The sequence below is a fragment of the Mus pahari genome, chromosome 11 (genome assembly GCF_900095145.1).
Source record: "Mus pahari chromosome 11, PAHARI_EIJ_v1.1, whole genome shotgun sequence".
NCBI lineage: Eukaryota > Metazoa > Chordata > Mammalia > Rodentia > Muridae > Mus > Mus pahari.
In genome coordinates, this window is record NC_034600.1 from 37,716,500 (window position 1) to 37,725,453 (window position 8,954).

The window sequence follows — 8,954 nt, forward strand, 5'->3', positions numbered from 1 at the left end:
CTTGTAGATGCAGAAATGAATAACTGCTTTCTTTCATGCCTATGATTGATGTGTTTATGGGAGATGAGCGTCAAGGGGGTGTCTCTTGTCTGATCTGGGGTATTAAGGTTAGGTAACCTAGGTACTGACTTTATTGTCTAGGCAAAGAGTACTTGCAGGATTCGATCTTACTATAAACTAGTGACAACCTATTTGGTTTCCAATGATATGTTTTCCCCAAAGTGTGAATTTCATTGCTATCATTAGCCTCCATCATCTTTTTATATTGCATGTCTTAGAGACACACAACCCGCCCTTCAATCCACGTGAAATCCTCATATGGACCGATGGAGTAGGTGGTTCCATCATCTAGGAATGTGGCGCATGAGAACAGAATTCAGTGACAAGAATAGACTTTAGGTCATTTTTTCTGGAGGATGGAGTGGCAATGTTTTGGCTAAGCACAAGCACTTTTGAGAGTGTTTGTATGAGGAGGGCTATCCAGGTTTATGCATGTTGAGTGTGTAAGGTCACAACTACAGGTATATATTGCCTGATCCCTTTATTCTCTTTGCCACTGTGATTGGATGAAGTCTACTGTTTTCCACACGCCTCTGGTAATGGTTATGATCAATTTAAATCCATAATATCAATCCTGCAATTCTTGCCATGATTGTTCTAAGAGAGCTTGTCAACAGTCTCAGGCTCCCCAAGTCCCCAACAAAAAACCCCAAATAAACTTTTGGTTTTTGTTGGTCCACAGTTTCTCTTGGTATGTAAATAGGCCTGTTATTCTAGTCGAGGTTCCTGAAGGTTCGTTAACTTCTTCTACATAACTAGATATTTTAGTGTTTACTATGTATGTTAGTGGTATTTGGGACAGAGCTAAAACACAAACAAACAAACAAAAGATGTAGTGTGTTTCTTCAACAAGCTAATATGAAGGAAACGAGAGCTCACAGAACACACTGATAAACACGGGACGAGATGCTGGGTCATGATGGGTTTCATGTCAACATTTGAATAAAGAGGCTAGAGAAAACTTGCCCCAAGCAACTGCAGTGAGGCATTGTTGTGATATAATTGCAAGGTTGTCTCAGAAATATGTCAGGAAACATGAATGAGAAAATAAGGAGAAACAGCTATTCAGATCATGACTGGATTCTCTGCATTCTTGTGTGATGGATTCCCCCCCCCCCCCGTCCTCATGACTCTGGTAATTACAAAAGTTCCCAGATCTGTATGTACCGTGTAGTCTTTGAATTTGTGGTACAGCTGTCATTATCAGGATGTATTCCCGAGTAAATAATGTCAAATGCTTTTCTGATTTCTTGAGTGCAATTTTCAGAAACATCCTCCATTTCTGTTCCCCTGTGGCAATACATCTCTCACAGCTAACTTCTTATAAATGTATCTTCTCTTTGAAATTAGGAAGCAGTGTGGCAAAAAACAGATGCAGATATACTTAAAGATGAAATAGCAGGTGTTCTGGGCTAGGCATTTGGAAGGATAATTGGAGTCATTCTGTGGATAAATGGCAAAGAAGTAGGAGGAGCTTTCTACCAAAGAAAACAAAAACTAAGCAACAGGTCTTTTCTTTCTTTTTTTTTCTGTTATTTTCTAATAAGACTAAATTTATTCAATACCCTAGAGTGAAGTTTTGATTATAAGTATCCAACAGTATAAAAAGTACAAAACAGATCTGTAGATTTCTAATATAATAATACAAAGTGCGTGACTACAAACAGTACATCCTACAGGCAGGGAGTGGAGGGAGAGGAGGCTGTGGTTGAAGTCTAGTAATAAATAATAAATAAATAAATAAATACAGAAGGTGAGATGATCCATCAAAGTACATTCTACCACCAATATTGCAGCCAAAATGTACAAAAAAAATCCATGTCAAAGTAATGCAGGAGAATGGTAATGGCTGAACTCTGTACTACACCACAGTTGTGGAGAAATGGCCCACTCATTGGGCAGTCTGTGCACGTGGTAGCTTGTACTAGGTAGGTTTTTCTCAAGAGGAAGAAATACACAATGTAAAACTATAGGATGCCACAAACTGTGGCTTCTTCTCCTTGTTGTGAAACTCTAAAAGGCTTTTAAAATCCAGTTTATAAAATAATCATGAGCAACAGAATACTAAGGCAGCCACATACACCTCCTCTATGAGGTCTCAAGTGGCACTACTGTTTTTCCTGAACTCTGAGAAGAGGCAATTAGACAACTTCAGTTGGGTTCCACTGAGAAGCCAACCGAATCATTGAGATCTAGAGGTGCTGAGCTCCATTCAGCTATCTTGATGTCAAGAAGCCAACCTGACCAACCAACTTAGCCGCAACACACAACTCTTCTCTTCTAATCAACTTTAAATAGTGGGAGGAGAACCAGGAAACAACAAAACCCCAAACCCTAATACAGTCTATGACAAGGCGAAGAACGACTCTGTAGATAAAACCTCCACAAAGGTCAACTGAGGTAATCCAGAGTTAGAACTGGACCATGTGGATTTCAGTGAATCCCAGACAGTCATGTTAACACCAATGTCAATTATTTACATACTGTAAGCCCTCTAAGAAACGTGCCCCAAGCAACATCAACTGTGGCCCATGCATCTTATACATTCTGTGCCCAGGACTTACACATTCTGATTAAGTAGTTTCTAAGCACATGTGTCTCTACTTCGTGGTGATGCTTTGGGACTGTCCCTATAGGACCTTGCCCATCCTAGAGGTAGGCCTTCCCCAGAGATCTGGTTCTGTTTTACAAGATCCACATAAAGTCTTTTATCAATATGAAGATAAAGGGAGGTGCCATGGTGCTACTTGTATATTCAGAAGTTGTTTCCTCCTTCAAGCTAAGTGGCAGAAAGCTCAGTCTGTCCTGCTTAATAATCAGCAGTACAGGTCTGAATCATTAGAACCTTGGCAATGCCTTAGCATTTAAAAATTTTTAACTACCTTTTAGGGGCAGGCCATGCTACTGAGTTATAAAAAATTATCATGAGGGAAAAAAAGAGTAGCCAGCCATTTAAAAATGTCCCAACCACTGCCTCTTCACAGAAAGACTAAACTACATATGGTTCAATACGCCACAAATCCCATCTCTGCCTGCTGAAATTTCCCTAATTCCATTTATTAGAGGGGATTTAAAAGAAAAAGACTTAAAGAGCACTTTACAGCAGCATTCAGCTTTCCTATGAAATACTCAGCATCTTAAATATTATGTACACTTCTTTTTCTTGCAGTAAGCTGGCTTCAGAGTTTGTTGGATGAAGTGTAAGGAGAGTAACCCATCAAAAAGTATTCTAGAAAATGTCTTTTGGCAGAATAGCAGGGATCCGAGTTAAAAATAGGAGGGGCAGTTTGTTGTGTGGTCTTTCCAAAGTTTAAACCGCTCTTTGTTCTCTTCTAAATGAACCTCAGTCACCACTCTGGAGTGGAGATGGGCAGAGGTGCCGGTCCCTGCTCCTTGGGCTTCTTGGCAGCCTCTTTCTTACTGCTGCAGCAAAGCTTGAAAAGATGAAGTGTCAAGGAGGACGTCCCCAAAACGGCCCTTGTAGATGATCCCACAACCTATTTTCCTTCTCTTCCAGTAGGTAAAATCTAAGAAGGAAAAAACCAGAGTTCTATTAGAGCTGGAAGCCATCTCTGTATCTGAGCCCTCATCTGACTGGTTACTGTAGCATGGAGTCTGGGCTGGAGAGGCACTTGAGGCGCCGTGAGCATCAGAATTGTGGAGTTTAAATTCCTTCTGCAGTTTACTGATCTGGTTGCCTTTCATCCTGTTTCCAGATAGAGTTTTCACTTTCTTTGGTTTCAATGTTGTCTTTAGACTGGGGCCTGCTCTTGCATCTACCACATGATTCCAGTTTTGTTTTGCTTGTTGGTTGGTTGGTTGGTTTTGATCCTGCCAGCAGCTTCTTCCATCTTTTCACAAGCAGCACACAGGCAGATCTCTCCTAAGTGAATCTCATGTAACCCCAAACAGCTCTGGAAATCCTTTTTGTAACGTTTACTGTCCGTGAACCGGGAGCTGGAGGGCTTGGCTCTGTATATACAGCAGCCCTCTATACTTCAGTACATCTTTGGCTGGTGAAAACCAAACATCTTTTCTTCTGGTTCAAAGCTTCCACATGCAGCAGCATCCCCACAATGCAGACTGCATCAGGCCAACCCCCTGCAAGCACTCTCTCTGTCAGTGCCGAGTCCAGAAAGATTGCCTCCAGCAGTTCTTCAGCAGCTACCTCGGCCGGAGGTGGCCGGAGGTATAGATTCCGCTTTCCCTCTGCGCAGGCATAGCTCCCTAGCCACGTTTTCTTTTTAGGTATCCTAAAATGTGGTCAGTGATAATGTCTAAGAAGAACTACTTGATGTTAAAATTTACAGCATTATGATTTGCCTTTGATAAAAAAAAATGCGTCAGAATATCTGTCCATGTTTATTAGATAAAGTTTGTTTATTAGATAAAGTTTATAAAGATGCACATTGCTTTTAACAGCTTGAAGCCTTGTTTAAAGATATATATCCATTTAGCAGACATAGTGATTAGTAAACATTATATTTTATTTATAATTTCAATTTCTTGGGGGCAAGGTGAGGAATGATGTAAGAAGGCAAATGCTTTCCTATACGTGGAACATTTTGTTGCTAAGGAAGGTATAGCTGAACTATCTAGTCACAGACTCGGTTGTGACAATTTTCCTAGGCAAAAACAACCCTCAAGAAGAAATCAAAACTTTTGCAATCCCTCTTTACAAAGCAATGTCAACAGTCAAGTCTCCGTTTTCACAGGGCACAGAGCTCATGTAAACTATTAAGTGGCCTGTTTCTAGAGCACACGCTAATCGCCCCAGTGTTTTGTGAGGTTTCTGAGTGCCATAATAAGTAAGTAGATGGTGAAGTTCTGCCCATGTTTCAGAGATGCCTCCCTGGTCTCCTTCCATAACCATGTCTTCTCTCTTTATAGATGGTCAGCATTTTTACAAAAGCCAGTCTAACATTCTTGCACTTGCCCAAGAGGCATGCTTATGCTAGCAGTAATTAGCAACCCTACAATGAGGAACATGGTTAATTTCTCAGGCAACATAACTTGCATTGATTTAATAAATTTGAGGGTTAACTTTAAATTGTTTCTGTAATAATTGCTTAGTATTCACCACCAAGCCTGCACCGGTCAGCTCATGCTCTGGGGAATTCCATATCTGTCTCATATATTCGGTTCATCTTTGTGCAACTATATTGGCTAACTTGCAAATTTCTCTGTAGTATGCCCGGTTGGTTATGTTGAGAAAGCAGCTACTCTCTGGGGGATAATGCCTCATCTCCACCAATCAGGATGCAGTTGATGATTCATTAGGTGTGCTGGCTATATTATTTAACTTAATTCAATATAAATTATTTAATTCTTCCAGCCTTCCTGGTGTTCAATATGAATGAAACAATTATTCTTGGACAAAATCATCCAAATAACACCACACCGTTTTACCAAGCCCCAAGATAGCCATTAAATCCCAGCTAGCCACTGCTTTACATAAAGTTTGCATGCTGAGTTTTTGAGGGAATAATATTCCTGAAATTGTTTGGATTCAGTAAGATTATGCTATTCTATATTTAATGAGAGAACATCCCAATTACATAGCAACATGAGAAATCATAAAATATTTCTAGGTAGCAACTTTGCCCTGGTTTCGTTGTCTATTCTTGTCCATGGGGGAATGGAAGAACTCTGGGAGTTTTGGGGATTTTTTTTTCTTTTAATGCCAAGATTGCTATGGGGAACCATTCTTATAGGTTAATTCTGTCTCTCACTCTCATGTCTAATTGGTCAGTAGCTGGTGAACAATGGATGTACTACTGGTGTGTTAGCTTCCAGTCAGTGGGTTAAAATACCCGAAGCAATCAACTTAAAATGAGGGTTTCTTCTGCTTTATTTTTTAAAATTATTTTTAATTATGTGTATGTGGGTGGAGTGCCCATGAAGGACAGAAGATGTCATCAAATCTCCCAGAGCTGGAGTTACAGGTGGTTTTGAGCAGCCTGATGTGGGTGCTGGGTTTTTGGCAAGGGCAGCAAGTGTTCTTAACAGCTGAGCCATCCCTCCATCCCTGAGGGAGGGGGTATTTTAGTTCTCATTTCAGTCCATGGGCATTTGGACATTTGGGCCTGTGTCTGGGCAAATCATCACGGTGGGGAGAACATAGTAGATGAAGCTGACAATTTCATGGCATTCAGGAAGCAGAGAGAGAGAGAGAGAGAGAGAGAGAGAGAGAGAGAGAGAGAGAGAGAGAGAGAGACTGGATTTCTAATATCCTCTTTAAAAGTAATCTATCAATGACCTGGTTTCCTCCCACCAGGCACCAGGTCCCAGCTTCCACCACCTAGTTGCATCACTGGCTGGTGACCAGGCCTTTGATATATAGGACTTTAGTAGACACTTATGCAAACTTTAGGAGCTTGTATATGTTTTGTGCTGAATGTATGTCATATGACATGTGCCTGCATAGCTGGTGTCTGTTGTTGTAGATTGGGTTCCATGGAAACGAATCTTTGAGACAGAGAATTGTAGAATTCTTCAGTCAGGGTTGGTAGGGGGAAAGCTTCTGTGAATGTCACTGTGACTAGGGGTCAGCCATGCTGGTGAACACTGTGGAGTTAGCATGGCTTTCATGGGTGTCCTGAATTGAAACATAGGTGTGTGCCTTTGTACCTCCGTCCCAGCCACTCATCAGTCGAGCTTGCAGCAACTTGAGTAGCTCTGTGAGAAGGGGACATCTTGGGGCACCATCGATCTTCTACCATCTCTCTCTGAAAAACCTGGGTGAGGAATCTGAAAGATACAGGACCAGGAGACACAGCATCATTTCCTTGACATAGCATCCCTGCTTTGTTCTTGCATCAAAGCTCAGCTTCAATCTGCAGAAGCACAATGAATGCCCTTCTTTGCCCTTTCCTTGCTCTCCCACCTTTGACCTGTACAAGGCCAGGGATACAGAAAGGTAGGCCCTGGAGAATTCTGACCCTGGAGAAGTACAGGCTGTGTAGTGCAAATCCTGAGAGACTAAGGCTGAAACATGGGACGTGAAATCACTGAAGTTTGCTTAGAGACTCAGGAATAAAATGGCAGCTGAGAAAAGAGAAAAGGATGCAGAAGGAAGCGATTCAATTTAAGAGGGCTACGGGTTGTAAAGACTGGCTTGTTTCCTTCACTCATTACTCTTTGCTGAAGCTGGAAAGGGGCCCTTAGGTGCTCACAGTGGCATTTGTCTAGCTAGCTGTTCTCTATCACCACCTCGTTTCCAGAAGGTGTCTTACAGCATCAAAGCAGAGGCTGACCTTTCTATCCCACCTACGTTAGCTTCCTCTTATCCATGTTACACTGCTGTCTGTCTTCCATTCACGTCTGATCCTTTCTTCCATTCACGGATGATTTACTGAACTGCTAGGAACCTCTCGCTCTGCTCAGTACACCCCAGTTGATGACCTTGAATTTCGGACACTTGTTTTGCCTCTCCCTCCTAGTTCTTGTCTATTGCCTGACTTTCACCTTAGCTCACCCTTGTCTTCACTGTCTGAATATAATGTTGAGTTTGGTTGGGACCCTGGTTTCTGATTAAAATGCATGTATCCTCCTGTGACAAGCCTAGCTCGATGCCAACCCTCTCCAGATGAGATCTATGAAAGGGTATCTGGAAAAACCCGTTTCAGCTTTCAACTCTCTACCCATTTCCTCCGATGTCAGATAATTTCCAGATACCTAGTTCCCACTGCTATCTAAGATGAGCAAAAGGTAACCATGCCTGGGTGAGAATGACTGTCTAAAGTGCTACCTGGGAAAGCCAGAGCGTGTGGCTGGGTACAGCACACAAGGGGACTGAAAGTGAATACAAAGCAGATAGAGCAAACCTAATAGTCTGACATTAAAACACCTATTTTTTATTATTATTTGAGAATTCTATACATGCACATAGTGTGTTTTGATGAAAGCCACCACCTATTCCCTTCCCTTCAATTTCTCTTCTATCTTAACCACTACTCCTTTCCTTTTATGACTTTGTGTTGTTGTTGTTTTATATTTTGTTTTTATCCCACTGAGTTCAGTTAGGGCTGCCCGTGTGTGGTGGGTGTCAGACCATTTACTGGAACATGTGCAGCCTCCTCGGGCCACGTGGCTGAAAAGCTGACTCTCCCTTCCCCAGCAGCCGATGGTGGCTGATGGCTCGGCAGGAGTAGGCTGCAGGAGCCGCTCGCTCTCCCACATGTACTGGGATTTGGTTGGCTGGGTCTTGTTCAGGTCTTGTGCACGCGATCTTAAATGCTGTGGGTTTGTCTGTAAACAAGAATTATTTGACTTACAGATAGTTATTTGCCCCCTTTTATTTTTTATTTTTATTGTCACTTTTATTTTCCTTCCAGGGACCAAATTTAAATAATTTTTCCCATTTGGAAAACATTTTTGAAGTTTCTGGTTGTATCCTGGTCCAATTGTCTTAGATATGGTTTATTTCATTGGATTATAAATTCTATGGCTATTGTTAATAATCCTGACAAGAAATGTTTGAGAGGATATGCTGAAAAATGAACACTTTATTCGCTGTTGTGGAAGGTGCAGATTAACACAGCCATTGTAGAAAATTGGGAGGTTTCTCAAAAAATTTAAAAGTAGACCCATATGACCCAAAATTTCACTCCTGGGCATATACCTAAAGAACTCCATACATGAGCATAGACATATTTGCTTCCCTATATTTATTGTTGCTTTATTCACTAGAGTAAGGAATCAGAATCAACCTACTTGCTTATTAAGAGATGATAGATAACGGATATTTGACACACATATGGGATGCTATTCAGCTCTGAAGAATGTGATCACAAAATTTGCAGGAATATAGATAGAATTTATAACATTCAGTGATGCCACACAGTCTTAGAAAAAAGGAAAAAAGCTATGTTATTCATATGTGTGGTATATAG

General features: G+C 41.3%; 1 pseudogene; it reads right to left on the reverse strand.

Annotated features, from left to right (window-relative positions):
- Window positions 1–3,407: 3,407 nt before the first annotated feature.
- LOC110328732 lies at window positions 3,408–4,164 on the reverse strand (annotated as a pseudogene).
- Between the last annotated feature and the right edge of the window lie 4,790 nt (window positions 4,165–8,954).